This window comes from Takifugu rubripes, chromosome 14 (genome assembly GCF_901000725.2).
Source record: "Takifugu rubripes chromosome 14, fTakRub1.2, whole genome shotgun sequence".
Classification (NCBI taxonomy): domain Eukaryota; kingdom Metazoa; phylum Chordata; class Actinopteri; order Tetraodontiformes; family Tetraodontidae; genus Takifugu; species Takifugu rubripes.
This window is the reverse complement of record NC_042298.1, coordinates 6,388,018-6,405,158: the sequence shown is the minus strand read 5'-3', so window position 1 is coordinate 6,405,158 and position 17,141 is coordinate 6,388,018. Positions and strand designations below refer to the sequence as shown.

Here is a 17,141-nt window from a genome sequence, read left to right as displayed (position 1 = left end):
AGAAGGTTGTTTGTTTTTCCACAGAGAAGCTTTTGTTCAGGAGGGCAGAAAATAAAAACTATTGCTTCTTCTTTGTGCTGTTCACATAAAATCCCTTTTTTTCTATCAATCTAAACTTGGAGGGAATAGATTGAATAGAATCTGTGTTCTTCTTTGGTGCAAATTTTTTTATGGTGTTTAGCATGACACCAAATTAAACCTTCTAGCTGTGGCTTTCTTTGCCTTAATACACCATGTGACCCCTGTCTAACTTATCATGTGATGTGGATAAGTCAACCTCCTAAGGAAGACCATATCCTGGATTTAGACAATCTGTAATTAAAGTCACCAATCTCACATAAGTCACCTGGAGGACGTGTTTATTTAGGGTTTACTACGTTCAGGAATTTGTGCTCAAGTCAACATTTGATAGCCTCTCACCTTTTGGTGAATTCTTTCATTGATTATTAGGGTGGACTAAACCCAGGCCTACCATAATTCCAAATTAGGCTATCTGATCCTGATATACTGCATTTAATTTAACAATACTTATTCTCAAAAGATAAATATTACTCATGTTACTACATAATCTATACGGCCATTTCCACACAGTATTGACATTGTTTAATATGGTTTGGTGACTCCACTCTTCCTAAATGAACCTTAAAAAAGAAAATAAACATTCTTTATCACTAGTTTAAAAATCCGTCTGTATCTTTATTGATGACAGATACGTTAGTGAGTGAAAAGATTATATTTATGCATATATATTGGATGACCGTGTCGTTCTTTCATATGCCCGTGTCGGGAGATAAGAATGCGCTGTTCTGGCGCCCCCTGTCGGCAGTTATGGATCACCGCCGGTGCACACAGCTGCAGAGAGAGGGGGGACATTCTCAGATTTCCCGATTTCTCTCAGCCGAGTCCGCTGTGGCGCTTCCACATTACGGCCGACAGTGAGCCGACACGACGACCAGCGTGCCTCAACCCGGCATTCATTCCTGGGAGCCGGCGTCGTCCCAACAGTAGCGAGCGCAGGACGGGGTGAGTACATCAACACAAGAGTAGCCGCGGTCGTTTTCGGTCGGACGAAGGAGAGAAGCGCCGCTCGGTCTCCCAGCCAGGCCGGGCTAGTGAGCGTCGTGTGGCGCAGACGGGGAGTGACGCCAGTGTTTCGGCCTGACTTCTCCACGCCTGGAAAGATAAAGCCCAGGCGCTTCGGCGGAGGCTCGGCGTAGCTTTCGCCTCGTCCGTGTGGCAGCAGAACGGACGGAGGCTGGCGTTAAGCGTCGTGAGCGGATCGGGTCGAAGTTTGTACCGAGGGTAGAGCTGTGCACAGCCGTTCTCTGCTTTAATTCTGGAATTCCTTTATCCAGTCCGATACCGTGATGCAGCCCGACACCAGCGACAAGCAAGTAGGCTAACTTGTTTTTCCAACTTTGTGGCAGCTGCAACGTATCGAGTTTTATTGAACGATCCCCCTTAAAGCTATTTAAAAACCTTTTGTGGCACGTCGGTCCCGAAAGTTACTCTTGTGGTGAAAAGGCCGAGCGTGTTTGTGTGCAAAATTCGAATTTAAGGTCGGCACGCTCGGTCTTCCTGCAGGGCTAACAGCGCTGCACATGACAGAGATGGTTGAAAGAGCACAACGGGGATCTAATGGGCGCTTGAACATTACCCGGGGTTTCCAGATGATTTCATAAAAGATAGATTAGATGTAAACAGTAATGCAGTGAGATGCATCCGACTATTAACGTTGCTACCTGTAGAATCATCTAAAGGGTCATTACACTAGGGTGAAATGCTGTACTGGACTGTTACCTTGCACAAATTAGACTGATAGAACCGTAAATGGTGATTATGTTGAGGGGTGCAGTGTTTATGCAGTGTAATTACTGTTAGTTTTCCCCTCTGTGATCAGTTCAGACACCTCTGTGAGGGTAGGAATTCACAGGCAGTTGCACAGTTTAAAACTGGGGAGTAACCAACGTGAGCTTGTCAGCTTTTACTATTACTGGTATTTCTTTAAATGCGTGGTTGGCTGGTGCATTAAATCGATGATTGATCAGCTCTGATGATCTCACGAGTGCATCTCTTTAGAGGTGCGCCAATCATAATCCCATCCTACAAATTGTGTTATCACATTAGAATGCTATTTGTTGGTGGATTAATTACTCGGGTGGATTTATGATTACCTCTAATGCAGAGCAACATTTAAGGGTATTAGTGAAGGCACAAGGAGTTCTTTGGAATAAAGAAATGGCTTATTTGGGGTATACATTTTGAGTACCGCATGATTTCTGTCCCTATTGCCAGAAGAATACGGTGGTTTTTTTTTAAAACCAAGAACACTTCTGATTGTATAACATTTGTCTCTAGCTATACCTTACAACCTTAATAATCTATAAAATATGACACTTAAGAGATTTAACATGCGCAGGGCACCACACTTGCAAACACAACATGTGTATTTCTGTCTTTCCATTTTAAATCTGTTTGTTGTGAGACCGTGCGAATGCGACACCTCAAACTATTAATTATAATAAACTCTCGACTCCATTCTGTAACAAAAAGGGGCAGCCCAGACCTGCCTAAAATCTGCTGCCTTGGGCTGTGTGCTCCTGCACCTATGTGAGTAAGAGATTACTAAGGGAAAATGACTCGCGCTCTGAATGTTATTTGGCAAAGTCACAAGGACTTTCCCTGCTTTTCGCTGCCGCTGCAGCACAGAGTCTGGAGGCTGACACAATGTCTTTTTGGTGTTGCGTCCTTTTGGATTAGGAAAAATGTCTCAGACTTTAGGCATGTGTTTTTCACGTTTCGCCTGTCTTTGACCAGTCTAGTCGCTGCTGTTGGTCATATTTGCGGAGCCTTGTGTTCTGTTCGCCTGTGCCGTGTGTCTGGTCGTTCTACCCTTCCATCTGACTGCTCCCACAGGCTGCCAAACACGGTGCGATCGAGCATTTTGCTGTTGATGCCGCTGCTGCCATTTGATCGTACTTTAGCATCTTGTCACAGAAATGTGCGAGTGAGAAGCCAACGCCGCGTTACTCAAGGTTGCTAAACCATTGAGGTCACCACAATTTAAAACAAATTTTGGCTCTCTGTCAAAGGATGTGATTACTGACAGTCAATGTGCCATTTTAGATTTGAAGCCTGAATGAAGAACGACGTGTTCTCGGTTGTGCCTTTAACGGCTCCATTGCTGTTTACGTCCTCTTTGAAGAGGCTGTAAGTTTAACATAATAAAGAAAATACCATTTAAGACTACACAAGGTAAGTGTAGTGCCAACAACATGCCAGCTCTTTTATTTTTCCATGTCAGTAGCCCTTGTATCTACACTCAGTGTGTGGGGGGCAGCCCTCTCTTTAGAAGCCAGGCATCTTTCCAAAACTCGAGTCCCTCCAGCCCTCTCTGCTGGATAGAAGCACTGTTTTGTGCCACAGTACTGCTCCCTACGGTTCTTATTCATACACTACCACAACACCCCTGGCACTTTGGCTCTACTGGAATCTAGAAATGAAAGTTTACCCCTAATAGGGGGCTGTTGGGCAGGCAAACCCCTATGTTTTTCTCATTATTTCAAGTGGATTAAAAAGTGGATTAAAAATGCAAAACGCAAAGGGGACAGCATTCGATTGCGACCTGCAAAATCCTGTTTATTTAGAAATTCTGAAATCCTTTTTTCATTATCCATGATGGCTGTGCCATTTTGCTGGCTTATGCTGTGCTGTTGTGAGTGGCAGTCAAGAGCAGGAACAGAGTAAATACATTTGCAATGGTGCAGCATAATCGAGTATTAACAAATGATCCGATAGCATCTGTAATCCTCTGGAAACCCCTTTTTTTTTCTTTTTTTTTTTTGTAATAACACTAGCGTCTATCAGATAGCTGGCAGGCACTAGGGATGGCCACATGTACTGCTGGCTGGATAGGCTAGCTTTGCTGCTGACTACAGTGTGCAGGCAGATCAGATTACTGAACGATTAGCCATGGCCTCCTATCCCCAACCCAGCGAAATGATTTTCCACTGTCATAATTCCCTAGACTGAATTACGCAGGCCAGTGACTCAGAGATACTCAATACTACGGCCCTTTGAGGCATAACTGTTACTTTCTGGAAAGGGGGAATATGTTGAACGGTTGTGCCATTGAGGACAAGACAGGTTTCTAATTTGAATTTCTACTTGAGCTCTGCTGCTTGCAGTCAGTCGTACCCGTGCTTGAGTTGCAGAGAAAGGTCACATTAAATTGAATGTTTCCCCTTTGCTTTGGGCATTGACACAAAGGAAACACTCAACAGCTGGAAAACAGTCCTGTAACTCCAACCTGGCCCTCACATGTTCCTCTATTGTCAGCTCTTACATCCAAAAAAGAAAAAAATCTGTTGGGCGATGAGACAAATTGAGCAGGCCTACAGTGGAATTTTGTTGAATGGAGAAAGGCAGACTATGAAGTGGAAAGAGGAGGAGTGGGAGAGGCTAGCTGTGGAGATAGAACCATGTTTCCAAGGTGTTCTCCACCCTGGGGCTGAAATCCGATACATTCCAGAGGCTCCAATGTCCAGCTGGATAATAGTGACTAGGGTGTAGCATTTCATCAGAAGACACATGATTGGAGTTTTGGCGCTGGGAAAGTTAGAGCTATGTCATCGGCTGGGAGGTAGCTAGCTCAGGTTGCCCTGAGGGGTTGGCAAGTATGCCAGAAGGGCAGGACAGGTTACCGTATGTGAGATTCATCCCACGGCAAAGACAGAGGGTTTTGTAGCTCCTTATTGTCGGAGGACAGGTTGGGGATGGGCACATGTGACACAATTTTCCAGAGCAGAGTAGTTAAACCTACTAATTAATTCCCTCACACAAAAAAACCAAACAACTAATAAGGCCCTTTACCAATTATACTGCGTACATTTTGGCACTTAAGCCGCCCTCCAGCCTCTCTAAACATTTCTTTTTCCTTCATTATTACAGACTATGCACAGTTCCAGAATGAGTTTGAGCTACGCGTCAATAAACACCTCTGATTACATTCCTTTACCTCCCATCTTGCTATAGGATAATGCTGTGTACTCTAGCTTCATAAGGTCTTATTTGACTCTAAGTTACTTACATAAGTACTTTGGTTTGTGGCCAGTAGATCCATATGTTAAATGCTTTTGCATTCAGCACCTCATGGAAAAGTATGACATTGGTTGTATTTGCAGTGTGGCTGCGTTGTGTAAAATTCCTGTTTGATTGAAGCATTGCATATTCTTAAAGGGCCTGTGGAAACCACTTATGACCAGAGAACCAACTGTAAGCACTGTGTTTCCTGTTTAGCTGCTCCCTGTTTTGCTTAGTATCCCCCATGTTGGTGGGAAATTTGTGACACTGTCGTAAGTGATTTCACACATTCACCTGGGTTGAGATTAACACCTGTGAGGGTGCCATTCCAGCAAATCAATCTGCAGGCTTAATGTAATTTTCAGTGTAATTTTCAGCCACATGTGACGTGTGAAAAGCATATATGTCACTCTTGAGTTATAGGATGGGTTGTTTAGACAGCAGAGCCAGAAAAAACCCTGTTTTATTTAGTGGTTAAAAAAGGCTGAGATGGGTGTTAATGGACTTCACCTCTGTGATTTTAGCAGACCCTTAGGGTACTGTGTGATCATACACTTTGTTATTAATGCCGGTTTCAGCAATGGAGAGATGCAGTAATGGGAAAACACTACGCACTCTGGGATATTTTAACCCTGCCCTCTTGTCTAAGTGGTATTGGTAATCAGATGCCATTCAAAGACGGGCAGGGAGGGATCATTACTATTGAGAAAGTTGCTCTGTGACTGAGGTACTGGAGCAAAGCCATTCCGCTAATGCTTGTGCAAATTAGTAAGTCTGCATAAATGTTAAACATTAGCATTGCATTGCATGACCTTTGCCTTGTTTCAGCTCCGTGTTGTGAATGTGGAGGGCAGACGGGCATGTTTACCCAGTTGTCTGTGGGCAACAGCAGGGGCTGACTGCACCACAGGTGCTACATGCATTCTCACTGACTGATGAAATGGGTGTGTGGTCACTCACATGCATGTGGCATGTTGCATACTATGTTGATATGTGTACATTTCTGTTAAAAGAGAACAGATTTATTTTTGAACCAAACTCTTTTGACACTATCAAAAAGACCCTCTAAAAACCAAGTATCACAGCTTGTGACCTATGAAATAACAGATGAACAAACTGGAAAAAAAACTCAGCTGATCTGCACCGCTTGTCATAAGAGCTATTAAGGATTATAGCCATGACCAGATGCCATCAGAATGACCATGTCCACTATTTTCAAGGTAGGATTTTGTTTGCCCTGCTGTCACACATATGGAATGGTATTGAAGAAAATAAATGAGCAAATTCCTCTCCACAAGGTCACACATGCAGCGCTTCAAGTTCCATTTGTGATATTATGATTGAAAGGATGTTCTCCAGTAGAAGAAGCCTATCGTAGTTCAAGAGCTGGCCACACAGCCCAACCATAGCAAGTCATCTGGTGTTCGCTTGGCTCCCATCTGTGAGTACATTTGGCCTTAGTGCAAACAAAGCATTTTGGCATGTGAAGGGCCTCTACTACATCTAAACAAATCAGCTCTGCTTTCTAGCCTCATCTTTGGGTGGAAACTCTGAGTGCACTGCAAGGGCAATGGGTCACTGTCATTTTGTTTCATTAAACTGTTTGGAGACATTTCAAATCTCCCGTAGCAAAGTAGCCACGACTGATGGCACACCTTCCTCTCTGTTTTGAACCAGTGAGGCAGGAATGTGTCGTGGTCTTAGTTTTGCCGCTGGCAGCTTGCAGCGAGGGAGTAATGTGCTGCCCATCCTGCTGCCTCTCCTCCATCCTGGGTGTCAGCGAAACTGTGGATGTGCGTGTCCATGTGCAGAGCAGGTGGTGGCGGCACCAGAAACGTATCCAGATGTGGCCGGGGGACCCGGAAGGTACTTCGGTGGGGAGTACAAATGATTGGAAAATGAATGATCTGCTTTCTCTCAGGTTTTTTGGCCACCTTTTATCCGCAGAGCGCAGCTTTGACCAGGGTCCGTTGTCAGGCGATGTAACAGCTGGCTGCTCTCTGTAAAACTAGCTACAGCCACAAGCATTTGGTTCTCCCAGAAAGGCTGCCTGGGAGGCTGTTTATGTTTGCAGGCTCACACACACCCCACTATAGCTCCTTTAGTTTAGCTTCTCTACCCAAACAACACCCAGCCCCTTCTGTCAAGTGTTAAGTGGCCGGAAATGTTTGGTGAATGGACACAGGTGTCTGGGCCAGGGAGAGTGTGTGCCTGGCCAGTGGTCTGTGTTTGTTTTCTCTGTAATGGCCTCCGACTCTCTGTTGCAACTCAACCAGAGCTCATTGGCTTTCAATGGGGCAGAGTGGAGGCCCACCCCTCTATTTTACTTGTAGTACTGGACTGAAGAGTGAATGAAGTTGACGATCTGATAATGAAATTTAAGGCTTCCTTTCATGGTGAGCAGCCATCATGCTTATTTCTATGCTCAGCCTTCTTTTATGTTTTTGCCCTTATCCCTCTGTCGCCTCTGATCTTGCCCAGCAAAGTAGTTGTTTGAAGTTGCCAAGACCCTGGCTTTACTGTTGAGTCCTCGGAGCGCTTATGTGACAGGTAGAGAGGAGCTGGAGGGGAGTAATGTGACTCCCACATTGTCCACAGCCACTCCAGTCTTCATCCTTTGCACCATCTTCTCTCCCTTCAGTCTCTGCGGTGATGTCACTCCCTTTTGTAGAGTAACAGCCTGAAGGTGCGCTCTGGGCTCTGTGGAACACACATGCTGCCGCCACACTCTCTCCTCTGTCTCCCACAGGAGCCCAGTGGCGTTAGCTAATGGGTTGTTAGTGCTATTACCGGCTTCACATCTGGACGTACCTTCAGCAGTGGCTGCTATCAATGCCCTGATCTGAATGTTTGAGTAACCCTGTGGCCTGTCCAGATGGCCAAGCCTCTGAGCTGGTTTATGATAACCACGCAATTAATATCTGCCCTATAAAACGCTCACACGGCCACCTGCCCCCACCCTTCCACCCCACCCAATCTCTGTTCTCATTTCTCCCAGCCATTGTCTGCACTTTTGTCACGGAAACCTTCTCCTGAGTGTACTGTTTTATTTCTTTACCCCACTCATCCTTTTAAATACCAAAATCCATTTTGTTTGCCTCGGGGTAGAAAGTGTGATAGCTGGAGAAGGTGTTGCAAATTAAATTTGCTCCCCTTGGACATGGGCATGATGGAACAGTAGGAGGAGATCCACAGCAAAGAAATCTGTAGGAAAAGCCAATTTCCTATGCATTACCATCTCTTTCCTCAGGGGCTATAGCGGAGGAACACCAACACCTATTGCTTTATTTTTCTTGCTTTTGCCCCCTCTGCTGCTGTTTCCATGCAGCATAAGTCAAGGTCTTACTGCTGCTCCTACCCCTGCTGCCAAAATCTGACCCAGTTTATTAGTTTGGCTCTAGTGAATCATTAATCAAGGTTATCTAACTGTTCTTGTAATGATTCTGCCTTCATGTGGTGTCACTGCCTCTCTGTGTTTAGACATGATGAAGCTGTGTGCTCATGCTTCCTGTTCTGTACATTTTGTACTCGGTATCATAACCCTCTTTGGGAAAATGTATTGTCCCTCAAACCAGACTATATGTTTAATAGGTGTGCCATGCTCAGTAATATGTCATTGTGACAGAGCACAATTTGAGGACTAAGTGTACTGAATGCAAATTAATCTTGTGGGGTGGCAGTGGATGAATAGAGTGTGGGTTTGGAGAAAGGAGGGACGTAAAAGGAGGGACAGAAGGAAGGCTAATGGTGGCAACAGAGCAGGCAGAGAGAGAAAAGAGCATGTGAGGAGGAGGAGGAGGAGGGGTGAAGGTGGTGGTGGTGGTGGGTGGTGGGATGTAGTCATCGCCAGGCCCATTCATCATGCAATGCCTGCTGGGATGCACTGGGGTCAGTCCTACACAACACAATTACAGCCTGTTCTGGGGTGTTGTTCTGGGCTCCGCTATGTTCCGACTACGTTCTGATGTCTTTTGTTACATTTACTCTGTTCTAGCTCTGTTGTATTACCCTTTTGTGTGCTTTTTTTCCCCTGTTCTGTCCGTTTGTGGCACATCTCCATTTCGTTATTTTTGAACGGGCTGCCGACGCTATCGCTGTGTGATCTGCCGCAGCTCTTGGAGCAAAACATCTCAATTAGTGGAACATTTGCGCTGTCTTGATTGTTGCGTTGAGACCTAAAATGTCTCCTTTGTCTTTTGCAGTGAGTCTATTTTTCCATCTGCTCGCAACAGTGTTGTACCAACAACCCTCGTTTCATCCACATCAGAATTGCAGCCACTAGCTTGATCCTTGTGACTGACAGGCTTTCCTAGCTTGGGGTTGTGAGATACTAGTCATCATCTTGTTTACCCTGCCTGTCTGACAGCCCTCTATGGGCCAACGGATGTTTCCAGAAAGCTGTAAATATCTGCGAAGTGATCTAATGTCAGCTGACAGCATATCTGATCATAAGGATATCTCTTGGCTTCCCCTCCCTGTCTCAGAATCAGAATCAGAATCAGAAGAAGGTTTATTGCCATTGTTCATGTGATACACAGTATTACACAAACTAGGAATTTGTCATGGTGTGCCGCTGCGACATTCAACATAACACTAGACATCAACACCACACTAGAATAAGATAAATAAAATAAAATAAGACTTATATACAGTATATACATAAATAGTGAGTGGTATTCATGTGAAATATACTCTTCTTTTTTTTCCTCAGTCTGTAAATATTTGAGGCTCCCAAAAAGCCAAAACAAAATGGCATTCAAGGATGCAGCAACTTTGACATTTTAGGGCTGGTCTAAATATTTTTTCAACCACACAGTAATGGTGCTTTTTCCTAAACTTTGCTGAATAACAGTGTCACGGAGTGAGCCGTGCCACTTCCGCACACACTTCATACGCACACACTTCATACGCACACACAAACATTTCATTTCCATTCTGTTCTGTCTGGGGTTACTCGGTTTAAGCATTTCATACACACCACTTTTTACCATAGCTCACCAGCAGGACATACTTCCTCGTTTGGGGAAACCGAAGGACTGGTCCATGATTGTATATATGGAGGGGTTTCGCGGGGTGCTACGGCACAATCTATTTTAGCGGGGGTGTTTTATTGGGGTAAATTGAACATGTATTTTACTGTGCACTGGGTGGTTGTTGGTGGTGGAAATTTGTTTTGGAAGTTTTACGCATATTTTGTATTTTCTTTTCGGTTGTAATTTTGAGTTTGTAAATGTATTAGTGAGCATAATAATTTTGATAATTGGTTTCACCTGTGGGAGGGGCTACAGGTATAAAAGCCCTGTAGTAGGCCCAAGACAGGGCTTCGTGTTGGTTGTTGAGTTGGTTGGTCATTGTTTTGGAAGAAAAAGAAAATTGTTGGAAAAAAGTTAAAGTGGTGGGGTGTAAGAGTGTGCAGGGTCTGTATGTATTGTATGGATTTAGCCTGGCATCTTCTGACGCCGCTTTATTTTTGGTAAATTAAAATACATTTTTGGAGGAAAGAATCTCCCATCTCCCCCTGTCTCCTCCACCGCCGTTCATCCTTGCGACAAACAGTATATAAGCTCAACTGTACACTTACTGCCTTTTATTTTTAAATGAAAAATTTTGATAGTTAAAAGCACAATGTGACTTCATGTCCCATTTTCCCAATGATGATGTGAAAATCGTATATGCATGGCAGGTTGTACATATAATAATTTTGACTAAATAGGTAAAACAGCAACTATGTTAAGGTTACTTCAATATTGGCACAATATTTTCATACTAGCACAGAATAACACCATAACATGATGTGTACAACAGTTTAAGAAGTGTTACTAATTTAAAGAAGGACCTGTCACGTCACTTTCAGCAAACAACAAAATTACATGTTAATAGCAGTCATTTGGTTAATGGATAATCTCCCCCTGTGTTTGTATAACTTCTTTTTTCCTCTTCAAGTTAGTTGCAAATGTCTATCTGCTGCTTAAAATCTCCCACTTTTGATTTAAATATAATAAAATCACGCAGGCCTGGCACATTCTGTATATTTACATACACAGTGAAGTTGGTGCAATGGTTATGGAAGGACTATGCCTCTTAATCAGTACACTCCTCTTGTGCAAATACGAGCGCAGATTTCTTTTGACCACAGCACGCTTGCTCACTTCAGCTGTTGGATATTTTTAAAATCAATTAGGCCCCAGACCAAGTCAAACCAAGTTAGCCAAAATACTAGTGTGATGTGTCTTTATGCTGTTTCTGGTCACGTTTAATAGCTCTAAAAGGTGTAATCTTACAGTAGCAATCACAAAATTGTTTCCTTTTCCATATTTGCACCAGTTTCAGTTCTGTTCAGCAGTCATATAGGTGGCTGTCTTTGTTTAACTGATTGTTCTGCACCACCAAACTATCCATTTAAACAGAAGTCTATTCATGACTGTTATTTACCCTGATTTGTGTTCCAAACACTAATGCTCAAAACCTAATCAATCTTGTGAAATCAGTGTCGGTCTTTGCACATACGGAATTTAATCATTTACAATCTTGGCACGTTTCTTTGTAAGTCTCTCTCATCTGTAACAATTAGGTTGGTGCTCATTGGTGTAAAATGGGATCACAATTTAGGTTTTAATGTCCTTAAAGCCTGGAATATTTTACTCTGTATAATATAATACAATAGAGGGACACGTTTTCTTGAATACAAATTGGTTACCATGCAATCAGAAGTAGTTACACTTAAGACAATAGTTAGCTTTTATATTTCCTAATTTCAGATGATATCATTATATGAGAAAAGACTTTGTTTTGGATTGTGGTTTCTTTATTTTGTTGACGGTATGTCTGAAACATTTCCACAGAAAATATGCACATACACAAAGTCCAAGAAGTTTTCTTAGTTGCTGAGGATGGGTGGTGGCTGGGCTGGGAGAAACTCAATAGGAAGCTCCAAGATTGACTAAAAGAATGACATCCTTGTGCCAGAAAATGCAGCAGTTTAAAGAACAGAGCATCTGGAAACAATTTAAAACAATGGATTGTCTGCAACAGGCTCTGTGTCATACTATATGGTCGAATCTCTTGGTTGCTGGCCCTCTGAGTAATCATGACAAGAATTTTGCAGAGATTGTTGATATTTCAAATATTAATACTGCAGTGTTATTAAAAAGGCATTCAGTGTAGTGGATCCCCAGGATTCTCGGCTGCTTGTATACAAGTTTTAACTCTCACCCTCTACTTACTTCTGAGGGCCAAATAAACGTTGTCGCCACTGTACAGACCCTGCATTACCTGGAAGGCATCTGTTCTGTTGTTTAGGGCCCCGGGACAACTGTTAAACCTGATAATGCATTATTACTCCCATCATTAGCTTGGGTTGCACAGAACATTTTGCAACAGTTTTATTCCCCCTTCTCCTCCTGTGGCTGTGTTTATGTTTATTTTCCTGATTCTTACCTAAAGCATTAATGAATACCACTGTCATCAGCAGAGACAGATGGCGGTACCCATCAGGTGGGCCCCAACGTGGACCATGTTGTCCAATGCTAAGCTTACCTCGTGGTGGAGGAAGCCGATTCCTGTCACCTGTGGGATAAAGTGTCCGGTGGAAACTTGTGTCCTCTGAGCTATGTGAGGCACAGACAGACCTTGTGTTGGCTCAGCTGTTGTGCTTCATGCCAACTGGGAAGGCTCGGCATGTCTGTCTCTGTTATTGTTGGTTTTCTTGTTGTACAGTTGGTCAGAACATTCTATGTTAGCTGTGAGGTTTTTGTACCTCACAGCTAACATAGAATGTTTTGTGAAATGCGAACCGACTCTCACAGTTGTATTTTTAATGTAATTTAAATAAAAATACTTATTTGTACTGTAACTGTCATTTTTTAAGCTCATGCATTGGCACTTTTCTCTGTGTCATTTGGAAGAAAAAACACGTGCTTTCTAAACAGTATATTTAACCTCGTGTCTGACATTGGTTGGTGGTTATGGTTTTGTTGGAAGTGGTGAGGTCAGCCCACGTGTACAGTTTGTGGGAGGGCAGCTTTTGTCCTCATTTTCTCTTTCTCCATACTTCTTTTCTGTCCCAGTGCACACCGGCATGTACTCCTGTGCTAGTAGGTGGTATTACACATTCCATCAGTAAGCCAAATATGAAAGAACAGAGATACATCGTTATTATTTTTATGCATTTAGTGCCATTTCTACTAAAGGTAAAATGGACTGGACCGAAAACTGGACCAGACACTCCATATTCTATGACCATACCAGCGCAAACAAACCTGACCTTATTAAAGCAGTTTAGTATTTTTAAAGGTCTCTATTTGTCGTGACCTTCAACCCAATTTGTGTGTAAACATCTGTACCGTAAAAAAGAGATTAAAAAATTCCGTGTCACATTTGTGTCTTTGTTGGACAGTATTTCTTCCATTTTTCACCTTTTTCACTTTTTCCTATAGATAAACACAAAGCTGCAAGTGAACACACCATTTCCAGCTGCTGAACTCTCAATGGTCACCAAAGCCTCATCATGATGTGGAGGTTCAGGCTAAGCACATCTCTGTGACAATGGTGTAATATTTAAGAAAAACCAAAACAAAAACCTCTGTACATCTACCAAACCTGAATCAGGAACCTCTCATTTCCTCGGAGCTCACTTATGCTACGTGCTGGCTGTGCTCTGGCACATTCGTGTCTGATCACAAGATGAAACCAGTAGATCGGTTTCCATCTCACTTTCAAATGTGGAACTCCGTGCGTCTCTTCTGAGGAGAGAATGTACCCTTTGGTCTTGCTCACCTGCTCAGTTGCTTTAACAGTGACTTCATCCTGACATACTGGAATCCAGCCTTCTTTCTGTTCTTATTTTTACTCTCATCTGCTCCCTGTAATTAGATGAGGGTGATTTCAATAAAGTTACTGTCGTCTTCACTCCATTAGTTATATTAACACCCGCATCTCTGCCCTGGAGTCGTCTATCCATCCTCCTCCTTTCACCAGAGGGGGCAATCCTCCTCTTTTCATGAATCTATGTAACCTAGTTACTGAGGCCCGGCAGGGGAGGCCAATCAATTAATGAACAAAGGAGTCGGCTCACTGAGCAGCAGCATGAGTCGGGAACCATAAACATGGCGCTCCCAAAAACATGGTCTCTGTCAGTCCAGCTGATGTATGTTGTTTGGCCTCATTTATATGCTTCTGTATGTGTGTACGCAGGCACAAGTGTTCATGTCGGCAACAGCCAATAGATATCAGTGCAATCTGTTTGACCACTTAACCAGCTGGTGTTCAGGTGCCTGTTTTAATGGTAGATGGATGGAACCTTGATGTAGACATGGAGCTAACAAGAAAGATGTTTGGTCAAAGTCGGATAATTCAGTGATCCTGTTTTGGCTCCTACGGCAGCAGGTAGATCTAGACCAACAGCCCTGCTCTTTTGCCCACCTGTGCTCTGACAATCTTTCATCACTTTTTCATCCTTACTTTTTCTCAATACCCCTTTTATCCTTTCCCCCCAATCCCCCCTCCCTGTCCGAGCCCTTTCTTTCTTCTTTTTCCCCCCACTCCCGCTGCTTGGTTTCTGTCATCTCTCTTTCTTAATCCGACTATTTGTCCCTAGCTTTTCCCTCCCTGGAGTTTACAACGCTTGTCTCTCTCTGTAAAATCAGGGCGCAGACTGTTGTAACAAGCTGTTGAATAATGTAAGCACAGGGCTATAGGCTAGAGTTTCAGTTAACCCTTTGATCCCGGATCATACAGCGGGTGACAGCTCAACAGCGCACTGGCCTGAAGGTCTATTTTTTTATTCTTCCAGCTTGTACCTTACAGCTGAAATTTGCTCGTCCAGTTTCATTGTCCCCGTCTTTGTAACCAGGAACACAGTGAGCATCCCCTTGCTTTGTTATTGCAACATTGATGTATAATTAAAGGGTTTGTAAATGCAGTCTTGAATAATTGATGTTAGAGAAAAGATGTCATGGCATCCTGAACCTTATCGTCCTTCATATTTCTTCATAGTGCTGATAAAAGTTTAACAAGTGTGCTGCCTTTTGGGTCACTCCATTTATTCTGTGCTTCCCTCCTGATTGAAACACCATTGTCGTTTCATCTGCCGTTGTTTTCGTTATGAGTTAAAGAAAGAAAAGGTCAAATGCTACATTAAATCTCAAATTTATGTGTGCTACCAATTTGTAGCCATTAACGGACCAAGTTACCTGTTTCCAATCATTTCAAAAAGCAGAGCCAGCACATCAGGTCCCATTTACCTGTTATAATCAATACAGATTCCACTCTCCTTAAGTGCTTCTAGATAACTTTAGACTTTAATATCCTGAAGCAAGGATTTATTGATCTTGGAAGGACTGATTGGAAGTTAACCCTCAGGAGGTGAAGGTTGCCTGTGTGATTGCGGTTGTTTTGGCAAGAGTGGAAGGATCGGATCCCCATGACTGGATCAGCTTACCACTTCCTACCCCCACACACCTGTTATAACCCACGGGTGGCCGCCAAATCTGCGTGGCAGTGTCTATGTTTTTGGCAAATTGGAAAGAAGTATTTGTGTGCTCTGAAGAGCAAAATGGTGGAGCAGTATTGGAAAAGAACAATGTGCGATTCTGGGGTTTTATGGTGGCAATTTTTGGCAGAACCACTGGCAGTTGGTGTCAGAGGCAGGCTTGAAATTTACATGGCCAGCATGCTTCATGGCTGTCTGCTTCTGGTCCAGATGCAGGCAGCACTTCATAAATGTGCACACATGCATGTACGCACCATTAAACTGTCAGTGTGTGTGTGTGTGTGTGTGTGTGCGTGTGTGGGGGTTGCCTATATGCTGCGGTTCAATGGCATTTAATCCATAAGGCTGACAGGCTTTCCTTGAACTGACAGGGGAAAGCATTGCACATGCTTTTCTGCACCCTGTCGGTCTGCTTCCCTCTGTGAAGAAATAATGAATTTTTGTTTTGATTTCAAAGTGTTGTGTTCCAGGACAGCAATAGTGCACGTATCCCTGCAGAGGCCTGACCCCAGCTACCCTCTTCACTAAACTCATATTTTGTGTCTGTGTGTGCACGTGCGCGTGTTGTCACGGTTGGACACACAGCAGTAGAAGTAGCCGTGAAGAGGGGAAATGGGAAGGGGCAGAGCTCTAGAGAGAGTCCAGATAGACCTGTCAGGTCTGTAACACCCCCACATGCTTCAACCTCTGATTCAGTGCTCCAGCTGTGGAAAGCAGCTCAGCTGAGTACAGGTAAAGTGCAAGAGAAAAGAGTCTTAGCAAGCAGTAGAATTGAAATTGAAGCTGTGTTGTGAGTGGTGCTGTGTTTATTTGGGGAACCATTGACCATCTTGAGCCCAAGAAAATTGGATCATCAAATTTGTTAGATTTACATTTGAACTGCAAAGCTGCAAAGGCTCCGCCTGGTTTCCTGAGTGACACATTTGAACGAATTGTTTGAACGAACATTTCAAGATCTTTGTTAGTCCTGCTGCAAAAGGAGCGACACCCAAACTATCAAGGTCATTTCATTAAACCACATACAGGATTTAGTATGATTGTTTAAAATTAACTCTTTTGAAGCTATAAACCTAGGTCACAGCGCAAATTCTCTCACATCTTCAGAGCAAATGTTATCTTTAATGCTATGCATGTTATTTTTAGCTAGAATTTTTTCTTCAAAAATGGGCCATAAACCAGCTGCTAGTGATTTCCCCTGGTAACATTTGTTGACTGCAGTATTACCTCTCAATTGTAAAACTGTGTAAATGCTTCACTTTTTAACTTTATTGGTTTTTATTTGACGCTTGAACAGCCTTCAGTGTGTCGAATGTTTTTATGCATCGTATTGCTATAATGACATGGCTATAATAGCTTCAGCTCTGACACAGTTGCAAATCTGGATTAGATATTGATGGCAGTGTGCCTGATCAATAGGGCTGATGGTTTTAAATATTTTAGTACAGTTATCACTTAGCCTGAGTGGGCTCTCATTTTTAAAGTGGCAATTACGCTGAGAGAGAAATGGAAATTCTTGAGCTTAAGAAACACTTCCATTTACAATTATACATGCAATCGTTGTTGTGCTAAG

At 43.2% G+C, this 17,141-nt stretch overlaps 1 protein-coding gene across 2 annotated transcripts in view; it reads left to right on the top strand.

The window, feature by feature from the left end:
- Positions 1-664: 664 nt before the first annotated feature.
- Positions 665-17,141, top strand: part of ndst1a (N-deacetylase/N-sulfotransferase (heparan glucosaminyl) 1a) — a 36,153-nt gene continuing 19,676 nt past the window's right edge. The window contains exon 1 of one of the 2 annotated variants that reach the window (XM_003970373.3): positions 665-1,023. The gene's annotated coding sequence lies outside the window, so the exon portion shown is untranslated. Of the gene's footprint in view, positions 1,024-1,139; positions 1,395-17,141 lie in introns of those variants that run through there. The other variant, XM_029847011.1, reaches the window with a different exon arrangement.